The 21,309-nt window shown below is 42.7% G+C and overlaps 1 protein-coding gene and 1 pseudogene across 19 annotated transcripts in view; one reads left to right on the forward strand and one right to left on the reverse strand.

Annotated features, from left to right (window-relative positions):
- The window catches only part of Tbc1d22a (TBC1 domain family member 22A), a 448,179-nt gene that overhangs the window by 142,411 nt on the left and 284,459 nt on the right, over positions 1-21,309 (reverse strand). The gene's annotated exons all lie outside the window — the stretch shown is intronic.
- Positions 24-17,251, forward strand: LOC147827437 (shugoshin 1 pseudogene; annotated as a pseudogene).

Consider the following 21,309-nt stretch of genomic DNA (forward strand, 5'->3'; position numbering starts at 1 on the left):
AGAAAACAGGTGAGAGGCCATCAATGCGTACCCCATCAGCATCGCCACAGGCATCCGGCAGCCTGATCGGGTTCACGCAGTCAGGGCTGGGAAGCCTGGGTCTTGCTGAAGCCCACGTCAGCGGTGGTACAGACAGAACTCGAGCAACCACCGCGCCAGGCATGGAATCTGCTCCTCGCAGGGAGGCAGTGTGGTCAGTCGCTTGAGTCACTGTCGTCTCTCTGGTCAGTCAATGGATGTGGCCTCCCCACTGCCCTCTCCAGGTCTCCACACTCCTGGAGCACTGTCGCCAACTGGAGATCCCATCAGGCCTCTCCTCTGGCCCCCACAGCTCCCCTCAAGAACACCTCCTGCCTCCTGTCCCCTGTGGCTGCCGTATTAGCTCAAGCCTGCGCTGCCACCTGCTGAGTGCTGCCTTCACAGACTAGCCATGTTCTCATGCTACATACACATGACCAAATAAAATCTAGGGTTTGTATGATGGTGACGACATACTTTAGAAAAAAATAAGGCAAAGGTGGGAGGCCAGGAAACAGCAGGGGTGTTTGTATACATTTGGGGGCTGTGATTTCAATATGGTGGCCATCACTTGCAGACACATTTAAACAAAGACCCAAAGAGAGAAAGCCAGGCAAACTCGGGGCAGGGAAGGATCAAGGTACACACATGAAAAAATATAAAGACCCCCAAGGTCAGAGATGTGCCAGAAACACTGAGGGGACAGCAGGGTTAGGACAGAGGGAGGCAGAGAGCAGAAACCGAGGATGGTGGGGAGGTGACTGTGAAACGACAGATCCTCAGGCTCCTGGGCCTGAGAAGCTCTGAGGAGGGCCAGATGCAGGCTTTGAAGGGTCCCGCTGAGAACAGACAAGGCACGGGGCTGGTGAGGAAGGACAGGCCAGGGAGACAGGCCAGGGACAGGGTCATCATAAATCAAGATGTGTTAGTGATGCAGACTGGGCAGGGACAGAAGGCAAATTCTAAAGCTATCAGCTGAAGGCTGAGCCTTGAAGATACACAGCTAAAGGAGACCTGGGCTATGAGGGAAAGGGAGGAGTCAAGGACACCAGCAGTCTTGTCCTTAAGAACTAGAAGGATCAGTTTTCCATTCCTGAGATGAGGGAAGGTTGGCGAAATTTGCAGAAGGTGTTTGGGGGAGATGGTGACCTGAACCTCGGACACACCAAGTTGAGATGTCTACAGGACAACCAAGTGAAGGTGTCGGGGGCGGGGGACTCAGACATGAGCCTGGAGTGGCCCAGTGGTCTGGGCCAGAAATAAATCCTGAGAGCTGCAAGGCTAAAGATCAGTTTGGGGGAGCAGGTCAGCCGGGAGAGGTCACTAGGCTGCAGAGAGAAAAGGAACAACAGGACAGGCAATGGGAGGTGACCCATGCAGCCAGTGCCAGGGAGGTCACCAGGCAGGCAGGAGGGCTGCCCAGAGTGTCAGCAATGAGAGCTCAGAATGTCTTCATTTTACTCCACAGTGGCTGGCACTGGCACTACCACACCAAACCTTGCCTTCTGCTTCCTGATGTTAAAGGGGTCTGCTTGCAACATTTCACCATGGACAGTGAGTGATGTGTGCTTGAGGCCTTCTTTGTAGATAACCCACGGCAGGTTAGAAAAATTCCCTTCCACTCCTAATGAACCAGTGTTCTTAGCATGGACAGCTATGAATTGAATCAGTTGACCTCCTGAGTCATTTGAGATGATAACTTGTCCCCTTTCAAACTATTAGTGTGGTGGATACCGTGCATATCACAGTTCCTTTAATGTGCCACCTTGTACTCGTGCAATAAACTCAGTTTGGTCAGAACATGTCCGATGTTTGACCATGGCTAGGTCCCATTTGCACATGCAGTTGTAAGATTAGCTCTCGTTCTCCCTTCTCTAACTCCCCTCTTCTGGCTTGAGCAGCCAGTTACACTGCTTCTTTCCCTCTCTACTCAGTCTGCACAGGACTGGGAAGTATGTCCCCTGGGTGTTGCTGGAGAGCTCTTATAAAATAGAAAGGGCCTGACTTTCTCAGAGTATTGGATAATTTTGTTTTTCTAGGAATTTGTCATCTAAGTTTTCAAATTTGTCCATAATATTCTGTTTCTTTAAATATCCACTCTGTAGTACTTACCCTATTTGGATTTCTTGATGCCACTTTTAGATGCGTTTGCCTCATCTTAGTTATTACTCATGCCACAGGTTTCTTAATTTCCTTAGTCTTTTAAAATAACCACCGTCTGGTTCTGATGATGAGTTTCAGTACCTCATTCACTTCTGCTGTTATCTTTATTACCCTTGTTTTGATACTAACGTGGTTTTTCCTTTCTTTATAATGGCTATTTTCAAACATACACAAAAGTACAGTAACTGCTACTCTGTTTTTTCTAAGTATTTTTCTAACTTAAGACAGAAAACTATATCCTTAATATATGGCCTTTCTCCATTTCTGATATAAGCAAGCATTTCAACCTCCCAATCTCCTTCCATAGTCCCACTCTAGCTGTGCTCCACATTTGTAATGAGTCTTTATTATCCCAACTTCTGAGACAGATAAGGTTCTTCTATGATTTCCTTCTTTGGATCCTAGCTTACTTATCAGTATGTTTTTGAATCTGTAAACATAAGTGGTTCATTTCTGTTGTCATTTTAGCATTTTTCAGTTATGAATTTGTAGCTTAATTGTGTTATAAAGGAATGTGATTTATATGATGCTGATTTTTGCAATAGACTCGAATCAATTTTCACAAATATCCACTGAGGCAGTGCTGTTACAGATCCAGAATGCAACTCTGGAGCTAACCTATCAGGACACTGGACCCCACCGCTTGCCCTGTGATCTGTGACAGCGTGCCTGGCCTCTGGGCCCCAGATTCTTCATTTGTAAATGTTATTAAGATTAAATGACAGACAGCTCCTTCAACGTCTGGAACACAGCGAGTAGTGTAATTACCTGACATTAGGTGTGTGTTCAAAGGGCCTATATTCTAGATTTCTCAGATACAGCGTTGTATGCATGTGTTGTTCAAGTCTTCTATTAATCCTTATTGGTTTTTTTCATCTGCTTATGAGCTATCAATAACTGAGAGATGTTACAAGAGTGGATTTATTTGCTTCCCCCTTATAGTTCTGCCAAACCTCGTTTCGTTTTACATATTTGGAAGCTATGTTATGAGGGGCATACAAATTCAAACCTCTTTTATCTTTCTGATATGCCTAACAAAATCAATGTCAACATATGCGACCTACTTTATCTCGAGCGATGTTTTTTGCTTTGAAGTCTTTGGATTAGGAGGACATGGATATGGGAGTCTAGTATGACTATAGCTGTATATCAGCTTTTATTAAATAATTTATGTTACACAGCTTTATTGAAGTATAAATGGCATACAATAAACCACACAAAGTTTATAATTTGTTGTCATCTGCAGATTTTTTTTTCCTTCCAGTACTGGGGATTGAACTCAGGACCTTGTGCTTGAGAGGCAGGCACAGTGCCGTTGAGCTAAATCCCTGAAGTTTATAATTTGTTAAGTTTTGCCACATGCACACCTGTGAAAACACTGTAACAATCAAGCCAGTGACCTATCATCTCCAAAAGTGTGCTTGTGCTTATCTGTAATTCTCTGTCTTGCCCATCTCAGGGCCCATGTGAGTGCTGCTCTATGCTGTCGCTGTGGTTCACATTTCCTGCACTTTTATATAAATGAGATATACAGTGTGCACCTCGGCTGGTTTGTGTGGTTTTGGTCTAGCTTCCCTCACTCAGCATTGTTGAGATCCATCCATGACACTGCAGGTATCAAGAGCACATTCCTGGCAGAGGCCAAGTATGTTCCACTGTATAGTTTGTTTATCCACGCATCTGCCTTAGACAGACACTGGACTGTTTCCAATTCTTGGCTATTACATAAGAGAGTTATGAACATGTGTACAAGTCCTTGTATGGATGCATGCTTTCCTTTGCTTAGATGAATCCTAGGAGCAAAACGGAAAGACCATATGGTAGGGGTATGTTTAACATGTGAGAAACTACCAAACTATTTTCCAAACTGGTTGCACTATTTTACATTCCCACCAGCAGCAAATGAGTTCGAGTTCTATCACATTTACTATTTTTTTTTTTTAATTTTTTTTTGGGGGGGTAGCGGGGATTGAACTCGGGGTCCTTACGCTTGCACAGCAGACAGCCAAACCACTGAGCTAAATCCCCGGCCCTATCACATTTACTATTAATCATTCTAATGGGCTTGAAGTAGAATCTCATTATGGTTTTAATTTGCATATTTATATTTCCCTAAAGACTAATGGTTTTGAATATCTTTTCATGTGCTTATTTGACATGTTTTGGCATTCATATTTTTTCACTCAGTTGTCTGTTTCACATTACTGTGTTGAGTTATTTTCTACAGACTCTGCATTTAAGTCTTTTATCAAATTTATGCTTTGAAAACATTTTCTCCCAGTCTATGATTTGTCTTTTCATTCTTTTAACAGCAGCTTTTGAAGAATATGTATTACATTTTGATGATGTTCAATTTATTAATTTGTTCTTTTATGTATATCATATAGCATATCATATTATACTTTTGGCATCTTATCTAACAAATCTTTCCCTAGTTCAAGGGCAAAAAGGTTTCCATGTACAAGTTTTATAGCTTTATGTTTTACAATGAGGTCTACAATACATTTGAGTTGATTTTTTGTCCATAATTGAACACATGAGCTGAGGCTTCTTTTATGCATATGGATACCCAATTGTTCCAGCAATTTATTGAAAAGACTATCTACTCTCCAGAGTTAAAAATCAGGTATTGTTCATCTTCCATTTTTGATCCTCTTTTCAAAGATTTGGCTATTCTAAAATTTCTGTATTTCCATATGAATTTTATCACCAATTTGTCAATGTCTACCCAAAAAAAGCTTTCATCTGGAGTTGTGCTGAATCAATTGATTCAATTGATCAATTGAGGGATTGGCATCTTAGCATCATTGAGTCTTCAGACCCAAGATCATGGTATTATCTTGTCATTTATTAAGGTTATCTCTTCCTTACAATGCCTTGTACTTTTCAGAGTTCAAGTCAGTTACATTTTTTGTTAGATTTTCCCTAAGTAAATGCTGTTTTTTGATGATACTGAAAAGGATGTTTAAAATTTTTCAAATTCTGATTTTTGGTGCAAGCTGTTGGGTTATGTCTGGTATATTAATATTTTTTATCCTTTACTTCTACTCAGCCTGTGTCTATTTCCCTCATAATGAGCACAGTGATGGATTTTAGAAGTCTAGGCATGGTTCCTCACTGAACAGCTTAGTCCCTGTGGGCCATGATTCCTCACGCATTCAGATTAATTTGCATCTTCTTCTTCTTGAGTTTCCAATTGTTCTGCTTTTTCTGCCATCTTGCATTCTTGCCTACATGTGCATGGGTTTACTTTTTCCTCAGCATTTCAATACCTCACCTCCAATTAATCTGGAAGTTACTAAATTGCTTCCACTATTTTAATAGTTACCCTAAACATTTTAATATGCATATTTAACTTGACGATCTAAAATGAATCATTATCTTTTTCTTCCAAACAACAGAAGAAATTAAAAATGCCTAATTCCAATCATATCAAATACATACATAGCTCTTTTATCTTCTAAGATTTTAACAACATCTTGACTGAGATGTTCTAAGTGTTATTTTGGATATCAATGTAAGTTTATATTACTCACACCTTCAACTCTCTTCATTTCTTCTTTCATCAGACCTTTCTTCTGAAATCACTGAAATCTTGAAATTCAGTCTTCAGAAGTTCTGTCAGTGAGGAGGTCTTTAGCTCTTCAGGTTTTAATTTGCCTAAAAATGTCTCTATCTTAATTCCCAAAAGACAGTTCTGCTGGCTGTACAAATCTATGCTGGCATTTCTTTCAAAGGTGACTTGCACCACATCTGGCCTCCACCATGTAACCCTATAATCTATTTGTCACTCTATTGGAGAATACCTAACTTTTCTCTCTCACTGGCTCCAAATATTTTGCTTGTCTCGGATATTTTTCAGTTACCTTATAGTAGTAATTACTCTGCTAGAAATAGCTGGGTTTTCATCTGGAGAACAGGAGAGTCCCACAGCTCTGGAGGACTGTCATCTGTCACTTCATTTCAGACATCCCTCTGTCCCTTTGATGTTTTTATTTTCTCAGAACCATGAGCAGGTATATTTTAGGACTTTACACTCTAGTCTCCATTTCTTTTCATTTCGCTTTATAATATTTCCCATTTCATTGTCTCCCTGGGAAAGCACTTTCTTCAAATTTCTTCTCTACTTCATTAATCAACTCTTCCACTGGGTCACAAGTTCTTTTTCATGCATCTGTTAAATTTGAAACCTGGTTCTTTTTTTCAGACCTGCCTTACAAATTGCGATAGTTTGCCTTCTCCTTCAATGTCTTTCTCTTTATGATTTCCAACATACTGGATTCAGTTCATAGCTCATCTCAGACTCTTCTACAGTCTGCAACCTCTGCATTTCTCTTTCTGTAGTGGTTCTCTCCTCTGGCTCTTGCTTCTGCTGACTCAGTCCCTTTCCCCCTTTGGAGCCTCTCTGTTCCTTGGAACTTTTGGAATTATTTGAATTGTCTGAAGCTTGGACTTGTTAGAGATACTTTTTATCAAAAAATGGTTTTCTTTGGGGGGAAAATTATATTTTGCTTCTGCTGGAGCCTGAGGATACTGTCATCCCAAGACTATTTCAAACCATATTTTTTTTTTTCTACTCAGTATTTATTTTCATTTGATGATAGTGGGAATCATATATAAATCAAAGACAATAACAAGTTCTTCTTGTTTGGCAAATGTCCACATGAAACTGTTAATCCATAATACAGAAACAGTATTTTTAATAGAAAGACAGGGCAATATGGCAGTTAATAGCAACCGATACTGTACACTACAGTAGATACAAAGTTTTATATAAATTAATTGCCATTTTAAAAAGGCAACTGCTATAGCTAAGAAGGCACAAAAACTGGTAACTTCCATAAATATAACAAGAAGCTAATTGAAGAAATACACAACAGACTGTCAAATTATATTTTTAACTTGCAATTTTACAGGCCAAATCAGGAACTTGACCTGGGGCTCCAAACCTATGTGAACACAGGACTGTGGCTGAAAATTCTCTGTATGTGTGTGTTGGGGGTGTGTTGTTTCCTTTTTCTTTAACCTTCATGAACAAGACAAGAAAGGCAAACACTAGCACCTGCCCTCTCTGACTGCCTCCAGATCCTGACCCCTACCTTAGGTCATTAAAAACCAGGCCTCAGGCCTGAGAAGTGATGTTGCAGATCCCCAGTAGGTGCCAGCTTTGAAGCCACTCTCCTCCACATTTTCTCCTGATTTCTGATAGTACTCGCTTTTGTGGTTACACTGTGGTCACTCCAACATCTTTTGGTGTATTCTGTGACAGAAGGGCCGGTGAACACCAAGTCCCCTACACTGCCAGAAACAGAAACCTCTGTGCATTAATTTTTTAAAAAATCAACACATTTCTTTAGAAACATGAAATTGACTGCTACTCTAGCTTTATAGTATAGGTTTTATGTGCTAGGTACAATGATATCCATTAACACTGCGCATAACTGTTAGCATTTAAAAATCTTTGTGTGGGAAACACAGTGAAAAGCTACCAAGGCCTCTCCCCAGTAACCCTGCCAGCTGTCACCTCTCTGTAACTGGGCTGCCTCTTCCAATTACTCAGGCTCATAAAACACCACACCACTGTATTTCAGGATAAAGGAGAAACTCCTTCTAGGAGACAATGACTGACATGGAGGTCCCCTGCCTATTAATAAATCACAGGACTCCAACTGCCAGTTAGAAAGCAATAGGCCGGCAGCCATTCTTAAGACTTGGAGGACAGGTTTCACTAGGATAGTATGACCTGATCCCCGGCCCCCTACACTCTAGAGGTCAATATCAAGACTGTTCTGCCTCAGTTTCCTTTCTGGTCTGATCTCCATTGCTGAGGAGGCAATCTTAGCTCTTGAGATTCCCTACTCTCACTTTTCCAGGTTAAGGGTGACAACTGATGGGAAAATTGTCTCAATAACTCATGAGAGTGTGAGAAGAAAAGACTTCCTTTTTCCTGATCTAATTTCTGATCTTTTCCTGTCACTTTGTAATCTTTTTTGGCGTCATGTTTCTGCTAAAGATTAGAGAGGGAGAAACCCTGAACTGTCTCAAGCTTTCCCTCCTATCCAACAACTAAGAACTTTTAAGTTGAGCCTACAGAAAATGAGTGTTTTCTAATGCCAAAGACAGGGAAGTCATCTTAGATGAGGAAAACATGCCCTGTCTGTGGGTCAGATGAGACACTGGAATTTTGCCCATCCAGGAGAACACATATAAAAATGATGTCTCCACTTAGTGTTCTGGGCACAGTCTCCTGAGTACAAGAAACTGAACCTGAGACCCCCGTGGAAAGAACCAACTTCTGGATGAGACCAGAGGAGCTATCTCCTAAAGCACAATATTTAAGGAACTAAAACACATTCAGTTTAAGGGAGAATCCCCAACCTCCTGTCTCTCTCTTCCCTCCTAGGCCTGGTTCTCATCATTTGTGTGTGCAGGAGAGGGAAATACTTTCACTAATGTATAAGTTGTGGTTGGTGAACAATGGGTATAGGTTTTAACCACCGAGTTTTTAAGTGTGTTGCAGATATAAAAACATAGAAATTTTAGAATGGATTTTAAGTAAAACTTAGCCTTGTCTTGCTGATGAGGAAGACTGTGTAGGTGATTAGGTAGAAAGCACAAATGTCCTGGGGACTTCTCTTCCCTAGGGCCCAGGGCAGGATTTTTCTGAGCCATTACTTGCCTATCTCTAGAGGTGATCTCTTTTGCAGGCTGGGAAGTGCTCTCAACACTTCCAATTTGCTCTTTGATTATTTCCCCTTCGTGCTCTTTCAAAGAATTGTAAAGCAGTTGTTCATGTCTCTTTATTACTGGTTTAATTTTGCTAGCAATGCTTCCTTCTTTAAAGAAAGACTATTATAGCTAGAATCAGTTGTAGCTTATGCTTTTGGAAACACGTGTTAGAGTTAGGGGTGTGAGTTTCATTGGTAAGAGTGGCTAGTAAGACCTGACCTATCTTCTGGTCACTCTCCAGATAGCAACCACCTGCTCTGGAGCAGGTCACCTCAGGGGATGCCTTGAGAAGATGAAGAAACCAAGTAGGGATTAAAAGGGATGCTTATTTTGCCCTTGTTGTTTTTCAGATGGAAAAGTTGATGTTGAGTTCTCTTATTCCTTTTGAATGTATTCTTAAGCATTTAAAAATTCTCAACCCTCACATATTGAGAAAGAGGTGTTTAATATTTTTCTTCACCCAAGCATGGCCTGCCTACCCGCTAGAGGCAAAATAGAATGCAGAGAAAAATACTGATTATGATACTATTGAACAACTAAAATTGTACTGTAAGAGAGTGAGAAAATGGTCAAAATTACCTCATGTTCAGACTTCCTTTACATTAAGAGACAATCCAAACTTGTGTTCAAAATATAAAGATAAGCCATAGAAAAATGAGGCACAGTCTGATACATCTACTGTTACCAAGCCTGAGGTCCCCTCCCTTGCCCTTTGGATCCTCAGAAGGAGGTTTCCAAGCCAATTGTAATCAGTCTCGTACACTATCACTGAGCCTCAAGTTCTCCTCACTTGTCCTCCAGACCCTAAGGGCAAGGCTTCCACGTTAACCTACATTAAAGCCTCAACTGGGCTATATTCATCCCTATCTGATTTTGTTCAAGCTCCTCAAGGACAGTATCCCTTACAGGAGGTGGGTGAAGAATTTGCCCCTACTTGTGTCCATGTGTCCATTTCCCTCAGTGACCTCAAACAGATCAAACAAGATCTGAGAAAGTTTTCAGATGAACCTGATAAGTACCATGCAATCTTTAGGGAACTTACTCAGACTTATAAACTAGACTAAAAAGACATAATGTTACTCTTAAACACTGACCTGTAATGAGAGACAAGCAGCATTACAAGTTACTATTATATTTAGAGATAAATATCATATTGTTAAGTTTAAAAGGCCAGAAGATAGGCAACCAGGAGAACAGCTGGTTCCTACTGAAGCCCAAGTACTCCCTACAAAAGATTCTTACTGGTCTACCAACCAGACAGGAGACTAAAATAAAAAGAAAAAATCTTCAGACATATTCTTAAAGGTCTAAGAAAGACAAAAACTAAGCCCTTCAATCATTTTAAATAGTCAACTGTTCATTAAGAGAAACATGAGAACCCCTCTGCCTTCTTAGATAATTTACAAGAGACACTGATAAAACATACATCCGTGGTTCCTGATTTGGTAAAAGGCCAGATTATTCATAAAGACAAGTTTATTACTCAGTCAGCCTGAGATATTAAGAAAAAGCTACAAAAGACGGCTTTTGCTCCGGATAGCTCACTTGTTACTTTAGTGAAAACTGCCTCCTCAACATTTTATAATCAAGACCAAGAAGAGGAGAAGGAAAAAAAAAGAGAGAGAGATCAAGAAAAAGTGGCTGCCTTGGTTGTGGCATTAAAGGGAATAGACTCTAAGTCTGATTCTCAGGGCTCCAAAAAGAGTTCAATGACTAAACTCAGCTGCTACCACTGTGAAAAGCCAGGCCACCTTAAGAGGGACTCTGATAAAAACCTATGCAACAAGAGGCCCCTGAGCCATGCCCGGATTGCAAAGGTGATCACTGGAAGTCAAAGTGCCCCTGTGATGGAGGTCCCAGGGATCAGACCCATCTTACCAGCTGGTCCAGCAAGACTGAAGGGCCCTGGACACTCTCTTGCTTTCTCCTTCTGACCAGACTGACATCTCTACGGAGGAACCCTGGATAATGATGACCACGGAACGGGGAGAAAACAGTCTGTTGCTGGACACTGGCGCATGTCTCTCAGTCCTTCCTTTCAACGCTGGCCTTCCTTCCACCTGCCATACCTCAGTGAAAGGAGTCACTGGAGAGGAGGCAACCTGCTATTTCTCACAACCCTTAGGCTGTAACAAGGACAGCTTTCTCTTCTCCCATTCCTTTCTGATTATGCCTACAAGTCCAGTCTCCCTCCAGGGGAGAGATATCTTATCTTATTTAAATACTATAATATACACACACCCAGATCAGGTATGCTGCCTCCCATTCATGGAGATAGAAATAAATCCTAAAATGTGGGCAACTAAAAGTAAAATAGGAAGAGCAATAAGAGCTGCCCTGGTACAAATACATCTTAAAGACCCCACTATTTTTCCTCACCAGAGACAATACCTTCTAAGGCCTAAAGTTTAAAAAAAGTACTACTGCCTGTAATCAACAATTCAAGGACACAAGGCTTACTTACACCCTACAACAGCCTCTACAATACTCTAATCTTGGGAGTCCAAAAACCCAATGGAGAGTAGAGGTTGATACAGGACCTCAGATTGGTAAATGAGACAACAGTACCTATCCACCTGGTGGTACCTAACCTGTACACTCTCCTTCTCAGATTCTGAAAGATGCCGGGTGGTTTTCAGTGAAAATTTAAAGTATTAGATTTAAAAGATGCCTTCTTTTATATTCCTTTGCATACAGATTCTCAGTTTCTTTTTGCCTTTGAGAAACCTCACAACCAGGCACCTCAGGAGACAGTCCTCACCTTTTTGGGCAAGTGCTTTCCCATGACTTAGCATGTTTTAAATTTTCCCAAGTCACGGTCCTACAATATGTAGATGACATGCTGTTATGCGCCCCCTCAAAAGAGCTTTCTAGCCAAGACAACCAAGCCCTGTTAAATTTTCTAACAAATAGAGATTATAAGGTCTCTAGGTCTTAGGCACAACTTTATGGCCTTGAGGTAAAATATTTGAACTGTATCATAGCTAAGAGAACCCAAAGACTGAGAAAAGAAAAAATTAAACTAATACTTTCCTTCCCACAGCCCAAGACCCTAAAATAGCTAAAAAATTTTCTAAAAATTACAGGCTTTTGTTATCTTTAGATAGCAGGGTATGGTGAGATCACATGATCCCTCCTTCAGATTATAAAAAAAGCCCAAAAAGCAGATATCCATATTTTAGGGAGAACCTCATTCACAAATTGCAATTCATAAGCTTATACAAGTGATTCTAAATGCCCCAGCACTGAGGGGTATCCTACCAACAGGACACCATTTCAATTCATATGTTGATGAAAGGCAGGGCATGGCTTTGGGAGTGCTTACACTGGATCAAGAATCTGCTCAACACCTTACAGGATACCTGAGTCATGAAGTAGACACTGTAGCAAAGAGATGGCCTGTGTGCCTTAGGGCAGTGGCTGCCATGGCTCTCCTTGTACTGGAGGAGGCATCCAAGCTGACTGCAGACAAAGACCTCACTGTATATACCCCTCACAATGTTGCAGGACTTCTTTGTTCCCAAGGGAGCCTATGGCTATCAGACAATCAACTTCTTAAATATCAGGCTCTACTTCTAAAAAGACCAGCCATTCAAATAAAGACATGTTCCTCCTTAAACCCTGCCACCTTTCTATCAAAAGAGAAAAAACTGAGGCTAAAAGACATAACTGTGAACAGGTAATTCTCCAAATATACACAGCCAGGAGAGCTTATTAATTGGCCCATGCAGACTTAACTGTTTCTTTGGCCTTGTTTCCTTCAGACTTAAAGATGAAAATGCCTGGTGTCTATCGACGGCCTTTAGGTAGAACCTCTAGAGAGTATCGATCAAAACTACAATCCCCTTCAGCCACAAGTAGCCAAAATGGTCAACACCCTTTACTCCCTCATGGCAGCTAGGGGTACCTCTTTGGGGAGGGAATATTATAGACAGTAGGAATATTCTAGGCAGTCAGACAAGGCAAGGCCCTTGAGGGAGTCAGTGCAGAGGATGAGAACACATTGCAACTGTGGCTGGAGGTGCATCTGTCAAAGGCCAGGCCTCGAGACAAAGACAAAAAACAACCAAGTCTACATGCCTCCCCAAGGGATAAGCAATAAATCGAAGATTGTACTATAATTGATATCACTTAGTCCAGTAAAGTCTAGTAGACATCAGTCACCTAGGTAGGTAACAAGGACCTCCTGATCCAACCCTTCCTAAAAAGGTCCTTGTTCTTTCCATGTACATCTGCTATGTGACCTGCTTCCCCACTGGCTCAATGTTACCTAAGCGGCTATCTTTGTAATTTTTTTTTTTTTTGGTACCAGGGATCGAACTCAGGACCTTGCGCTTGTGAGGCGGGTTGCGGAACCAGAGTTAAATCCCCAGTCCCTATCTTTGTAACCTTATTGGTTGATCATAGTTTTGACCCATGTTATACCCACCTTGTGATTTTGTATCCACCTCATAATTTTGCCCTATAAAACTTCCTGGATAAAGTGGGGTCCGAGGCAACCCCTTCCAGGTCCCCTTTTGCCTCTCAGTAGCTATCTCTCTCAATAAATTTTTCCTACTCTTAACCTCCGTTGTTCTTTGATCTTGAGGAACACGAACTCAGCGTATCTAACATCTAGCAGGTTGAGAGTTAATTTATTACCCCTATATCAATATCAGGTAATGTTTAAAACCTTGATATGGGAAATGCAGTGAAAAGCTACTCAGGCCTCTCCCCATTGAGCCCCTCCAGCTGCCACCATGCTGTAACCCGGCTGCCTCCACTAATTACATGGCTCCCCACACACCACGCCACTGCATTTCAGGATAAAGGAGAAACTCCTTTTAGGAGACAATGCCTGACATCCAGCTCCCTTCCTTTCCTGCCTCCCTGGGCAGTAGGAAGACTTCCTTCCTAGCTCTTTAGCGTCCCTTCCTCTGGGCAGCCAGCTGCCCCACTCCTTCCCAGGGGCCCTGGCCACATGGGGGAGGCTGCATGTGCCACACTGTCATTGTCAGTGGTAACACGTCCTCTCTCCCACTAGCTCTGGAGTCTCTGTGACCCCTTTGCAGTTCCTGCTCCGAGCCCAACAGCAGGATTAGAGACCATTGAAATCCCACACCACCAAATCCACTCACTCAAGGCTGGAGCCTGGGAGATGACAGGCAGCATTAGGGACGCCTGGCTCTCAGGACAGAGCTAAAGAAACAGGCCTTTTCCTTTAAATACTGAAAGTGACCTAAGCAACACACAAAACGCTCCACCTCTCCAAGGATACCAGCCCTAAAGAAGGCAAGATCAGTAATTAGCATTGCAAATGCTGACAAGAGGCCTCCAGGAACACTCAGGGAATTTCTAGAACAAGGGTTCTCCAAGGAATCCTGTTTACACTCTTCATTTGCTTAACAACCTTTTATTAAAGCAGAGAGCACAGGTTGGCCTGGGCCTCGGGCCAGCCCTCCTTCCTGCTGCTGGGAGCTTCTGCTGGACCCCCACCTGCCCCAGTGCCTCCTACACTTCCACAGCCACAGGGCAGCAGGGAAAAATGAGTTCTACTGCTTTAAGTGGATTATATGTCTTTCATGACTTGGTAAAATCTATTAAAAGAGCAATTTAATAAATACAAATTCACATCACAAATGGCAAATGGGCTTTGTCTGGATGAAGTGTAACCTAGACAACTCCTATCATCACCCAACATGAGGCTCATCAACAGGGGACAGGGACAGGGCAGTGGCTGGGGCTCAGACCACAGGCCAGTCCTGGCCATCCTACCGGAGGCCCACTTGCTTGGAAAGACGGGGCCTCCTGACTGGTGAGAAGTTGGCCAAGTCAACTGGCTTTTTTCAAGCTTTGGCAGGAGCCCCAGCAGGAGAAGCTGTGACTTCTAGCAGTCCCCTGGGGGCTCTGGGTAAGGGCTGCTCAGCCACAGCTACAACCCTCAGGGGCATAGAGTGGGTCAGCGAGAGGAACTGGCCACCAGAGGGCAAGCTCTGGGAAGGGTTAGAGCCCAGTCCAGGCCTCCCTGTCCTCTCCTACCCCACAGGACCAGCCTCTTCTGCTACTCAAGATCTCCCCATTTCCCAGGCTGTGGACTGGCTGGGAGGGAAAGGAGGGAGCTGGGGGTCTGGGAAGGCCACATACTGAGAAAGCCTCGGTCTATCCACATGCTTGTTCTTCCTGGGATGTTCCACAGCACAGCATGTGGCAACTGCAGAACAAGGGTTGGCACCAGGTACCTGCAGACCCGTAAGCTCTTCCTTCTTGTCCCAGCAGCAGTCTTAAGAGACAAGACCAGAGAACACCATTCTGTTCATCAGGAAGGCTCCTAGAGGCCAGGCACCTGCAGAGGATGAAGGGAGGCCAGGAGGGAGGCTACCCTCAGGCAGGACACAGCAGATACAGGCTCCGGGGGCCTGGGCTGCTGCCCCCAGGTCTGCCTAGTCCCCCCTGTGAGGGTGGGCACAGCCCTAGTCTCCTCCCACTGCCCAGCTGCAGAGGAGACGCTGTACAACCAGCAAGCTGGAGCACTTTCTAACAGGTGATGAATATGGTCTGATTAACCCAACAAAAGAGAACATTTTGGCAAATTCTATTTCAGATCATCTCAACACTGTGGTGTCTTAATCACTAATTAAGAAAACAGCAGCTCTGACCAATAACTGACAGCAAGCCTACTGCAGCCAGGCTCAATCACACTGCCCAGGCACTCCTGCTGACGTGTGCAAAGTGGGGTGGCATGGTCTAGCTTTGGAAAAGAAGACAAATGCAACTCTTTAAGCAGATCCTGGCAGGCTTATATGTTGTCTTACAGGAGCCCAAGGCTAATTTGGCTAATGCTCTTGCTGCCCACCCAGACATGAAGAAGGGAGGGAGGTGGAAGGGTTTTACCCCTGCTTACAAGGCCTGTACGGAGCAGTGGGGCACTGAGGGCAATCAGGACCATAGGCCCAGCACAGGCCTCAGAAGCCACTGGCTGGGCTCCTGCCCAATGGCACAGCACTTGCCTAGCATGTGTGAGGCCCTGGGTTCCATCACCAACAGGTGTACACACACACACACGCACAGGGCTCCAATCCGATTCCAAACAAACAGAAGATATTGCTCAGAACCAGGAAGTATGTCTTTCAGGAATGGATTCCAATAATGATGACAACCCCAGGGATTTATTTGTGAAGGATTTACTGCAAGTTCTTCTTCAAGAAACTGCCCTTTAATAGTATACATCAATCTGATACCTCGGATAATTTTAAAACCAGACGTTTGAAAGGGTCATCTTTGGTGGGGGGGGGGGGGGGTACCAGGATCGAACTCAGAACCTTGCACTTGAGAAGCAGGCACGGTGCCACTGAGCTAAGTCCCCAGCCCTAAAGGGGCTGTGTTTTGAATTGGAAAGAATTAGAAATGTAGACCCTTTAGTAAACATGCATATATCAAAAAATGAACGAAAAAAGTTTGTCAACGGGACAAAGACAAAATTAACTTATCACCAGGGCTGATTCATCCAGCAAAGTTTACCAAAATGAAAGATGTCATTTTAGAATCTAAATCTGGAAAAAAAAAGTATGCGTAGAGATGCACAAGTAAGGGAGAAAAAGAGAAAAGCTAACAGAAGAAAATCTCAATCTACATTAAAGTATAAAGGAAACAAAAGTGAAAATTAAAATCCCCTGCTCAAATTAGATGAATCTGTCAGTTCCAGTGATGCTTACAATCTTAATTTGGAAGACAGTGTTCATCTCACTCCTTCTTGACAAAAAGTGAACCCTGATCTAATAAAGAAGAAAACAACAGTAAGTCCGAGTGAGCATCTGTGAGTCCAGCAGTGCTGGAGACGATTTGGATGGTCCCCATTTGCCCCCTCACACGCATGCTCAGAGGCTCACAAGCACATCAGACAGACCGGTCACCAGGCCTCGATCTCAAAGAGTGTTAAATACACAGACAGAAAAGAGATGCAGGACTCTTAAGTCAACAAGAATGCCTATGTGTGCACCACCTGAGACTTGCCCATCATTTGTCTCTTGTTGTTTCCTGAAGGAGATATTACCAATGTGCCCTTGTTTCCCAAAATAAAAATCAGGAGACTTTCTCTTTCTCCAAAAAAGAATAAAGAAAACACAACTTTGTGTCTGCTTAAGTGTAGGTGCACAACCAGCATTAACTATAAGGAATCAACACTAGCTTTGAAACTAAGGAGACCTTTTCACAGATTTGTTTCTTAAATTCTCCTATTTTCAAAGAGAAAAAGAATTTGAGATGTTCTAAAAAATATATAAATAATAAATCGTTTTGGGGATGCTGCTTAAATTTATCTGACATCCTTTTCTACTGCTTACCATCAGAGATGGTACATAACTGATGGAACTATTGCCATAGAATATTCTCTAAACAGGAACCTCGATCATGAACATTTCTTCAAGACTATGTAATTGTTTGGACTTCTTATATTGCTGAAACCCCTTAATTTTATTCAAAATATATCTTATACCAACATTTTAGAAATTATATAATTTTCTGGCACCTTTAATTTTATTTTTCCCTTAAGTAGAGGATACTAAAGTGAATGATTTTTTTTAAAAAAAGGATGAAAATCTTTTGAAACTCCTTATATAATTTTTAAGCAAAATAAATCCTTGATGTTCACAGTAAGATGTACCCCAGGTTTATGAATCCCTTATACTACTGTCCAATGAAATGTTTACAGGATAATGATTAGAGAATCAATGCCTGCTCGGGCTTATGACTAATTGAGGAAGTAGTTATGAACCCTGAGTATGTGCTGGTCAAATTGACACCTCAGCAAACTATCAGTTACTATGTCATGGGTTCTCAGAGCTCCTTATATAGGCAAAAATCTCAAATGTATGTGTGAATACTAAGGGTTTTCCTCTATCCAATGAGAAAAAATTAATCCAATTCAGAATGTTTGACATCTATATTTGTATATGTCAGACTTGATCTGGCCATGACATGGTTGTAGAATATGTTGTTTGATTCCAAGCTACAATCTTAGCAGGTACAAAACTGCAGCTCTCAGCAAGACATGCCACTCCCCCAGACCAGATGCAGGCTGTGGTGTCTCCGAGCAGACAGAACACAGAACCGGTTGTTATAGAAAAGAGATAAGACTACAAAGTATAGCACAACATCTTTTCAACACTAAGTTACCTGATAACATCCATACATCTGCCTCGAATGCTGCATGGAACCTGACCACAAATACTTGCTCTGACCCCTGTATGTGACAGACAGGTCAGGCCCCTCTCCCAATCCCCTATAAAATCCTCTGAGTTTTCTTTGTCACTAATGGGCCTCTCACCCTCCGTGGGCCTGCACCAGGTCAATAAAGTCTGCACCTCACTGCCTTCCACTAGCCTGCTCAGGTGGTCTCCTTCCTCCGCCGTCTGTCACAGTATACCTTTTAAACTTTGAAATCACTACAGGTCAGTGATGGAGAACCTTTTAGAAAATGAGTGCAAATTGCATCCCCAAACCCACTTATTTATTGCACAATGCCAACAGTACAATTAAACCTAAATACTGAAGCTTTGGGGGAGGAGGGGAACACCTCTACATTAGCATCTTTGGTCTTAAAAGAAAAACACATTAACACAAGTGTCATAGGTTCCACCACCACTGCCATAGGTGGTTTATTTGTAAAGAACAATAAAATTTGCATAAGATAAAATTGAAATGGCCTTTTCTAGTTACCAGCAGACCTATTTGGAGGGTCTGCAAACTGATGTGGCTCAGGCCTCAGTGGGGCACACTGGACAGACAAGGGCAGCTTCCAGCCCACTGCTGTCTCCCGGTCTCTTTGGCCCCCTCCCCTTGGAGTCTGGCCCTGCCCAGTGCCTCTGCCTGGCCCTCCAGGACTGCACCGGTGTTCTTTTAGGAGCTGCCAAGAGTCTTGTCTGCATCCACAGCCTTGGTTTTGAAGAGCAGCTCAAAAGGGTGAAAGCCATCAGGGAGAAGAGCTCTTCCTCTCTGCCATTTACTGGTTAAGAGGCAGAAGGTAAATCTCAGCACCTTAGGACACAGTAAGTTTTCTTAAAACCACATAGCCGGTACTGCAGCGGATTTAATTTGGCTTATGAAATGACAAAATGGAAGTTCAAAATAACTACAGGTTAACTAGATGAAAATTACTCACATATGACATACACTATTCAAACTGTAGGAAATAGGTACAGAAACAATTTTCCATTTTTTATAGTAGAGAAAGGAATTGTGGTGAAAGGAACAATTTTTCACCTTTAATTGCATCATTAAACTTCTCAAGTAATTTTTGGCACAAAAAAAACCCCAAAAGATAAAAACCAAAACAAATGGCTTCCTGGCATCAGATTTCCCCGCGTGCCTGTGTTTATGGTAGATGCATTTTCGAGGGCACTCAATGACAGCAATTGTTTTCCATGCCTTGCTCAGACTCGAGTACACTGAATTCAACTGAGCAAGCAAAAGCTTGGCTATGATTCCTGTGAAATACTCATCACCGGGCCACTGCATGACACAATTACCCACCAGCAATGCAGAGCGCGGCCCTCTTAGAATTCACACCAACACCCTTGGTTTGGGGCATGGCTGGTAATGAGAACTGTAAATCACATTTCATCATGCAGCCAAATTCCAGAGACGAGCCTGTTGCTCATCCAGCCAGCTTCAAAGTGACTGATCTATTATCTCTGTGCCAATCTATATTATCTTTTGCCAGATACTTATTGGCGTGTGTCTGTCCATGTCTGAGAACATTCCAACTGGTTAAATGACAAAGGTCACGGCCAATCAAATTTGGTGAGTCACAGGTCTCATCTCTGCAGCCTTGGTGGGGAGAAGCAGGCAGAAGAGGATGAACCTGGGTCTGCACCCCACTCCTGGAACCCTGGCTGGGGTCCTTAGTACATCAAGACATTGTAACTGGAATCAGCACATTAAAGCAGGACGGTACAAAAGAGAAACATGAAATAATGAAGTAGACTTTAATAACTTCAAATTTCCTAACAGATGTTTATTCTTTGGTTAATGTATTGGAGCTCCCAGAGAAACAGCTAGGACTAACAGTTAGGTGCACACGGTGGGGACGGGTGTGGATTGATCTTGGGACATCAGCTCACGCACGTGTTGGGGTTTAGCGAGGGCAGGCAGCAGGTTAGAGACCCAGTGATGAGCAGCCTCTCAAGTCCAGAGGGATCTATTGGCAGCCTCCCTGCTCACGGAGGGCAGGCTTTGGTCTATTTGGGCTCTCAATTGCCCGGAGGAGGCCACCTGCCTACGTTACAGAGAACCATAGGCTTCATCCAAATCCCCCTATATAAATGTTAACCTCATCACAAAATACCCTCAGAGAAACTCTTGGGATAATGTCTGACTGCACACCTGGGTATAGTGGCCCCGCTGAGCTGTTTCATAAACTTGCCACCACAGTTGATGACTACCCAAATCAAGGTCTGTCTGCAATTCTGTTTTTTGGTTTGTTTTTTTTTTTGGTACCAGGATCGAACTCAGGACCCTGCACTTGCAAGGCAGGTGGTGGAACCACTGAGCCAAATCCCCAGCCCCTATCTGCAGTTCTGAAAGGTGTTTTCCAAACCTATGTTTCTGGGTCACTTTAATATTCAACCAATCGACAAGAAATGCAAATTCCTATGGCTCACAGTTGAAAAGCAGTCCGACAAGCTCTTCCAGTGGAAGGTCTGAGAGTCCAGACCAGCAACAGTGAACCTTTTAGAGCTTTCAATGATAACAACAGTGCACTGTGGCACACGTGCCATATATTCACCATCACTGAGGGTAAAAGAAGCAGCCAGTCCTGCTGCACAGGAGGGAAAGACCCAACCCTTAATGCAACAGTGCATCCCAGTGAGAGCCAGCTCAGAACCAAACACATGTAATCAGCTCAGAGAAGAAATAAAAGGGATTCCAGTAGGAAAGGAAGAAGTCAGACTATCCTTCTTAACCAATGGCATGATCATTTACGTGGAAGACCCGAAAAAACTCCACCAGAAGACTCTTAGAATGAACAAGTTCAGCAAAGTGGCAGGGTACAAAATAAACACACAAAAGTCAACAGCATTCCTATATACCAACAATGAACTCACCAAGAAAGAAATCAGGAAAGCAATCCCATCCATAATAGCTTTAAGAAAGAAAAGAAATAGCAAGGAAGAAACCTAACCAAGGAAGAGAAAGATCTTTATAACAAAAGCTATATTGTTCTGGAAAAAGATTGAAGAGGAATCAGAAAATGGAAAGACATTCCCTGTTCCTACATAGGCAGAACCAATATTGTCAAAATGGCTATACTATCGAACATGATATTTGGATTTAATGCAACTACAACCAAAATACCATCCACATTCTTCACAGAACTAGAAAAAAAATTCTAAAATTTATATGGAACCAGAATGGGTAAAGCCA

This window comes from Heterocephalus glaber, unplaced genomic scaffold, assembly GCF_053883595.1.
Source record: "Heterocephalus glaber isolate CG9 unplaced genomic scaffold, H.glaber_assembly_v1.0 deba00001444, whole genome shotgun sequence".
Taxonomy (NCBI): Eukaryota; Metazoa; Chordata; class Mammalia; order Rodentia; family Bathyergidae; genus Heterocephalus; species Heterocephalus glaber.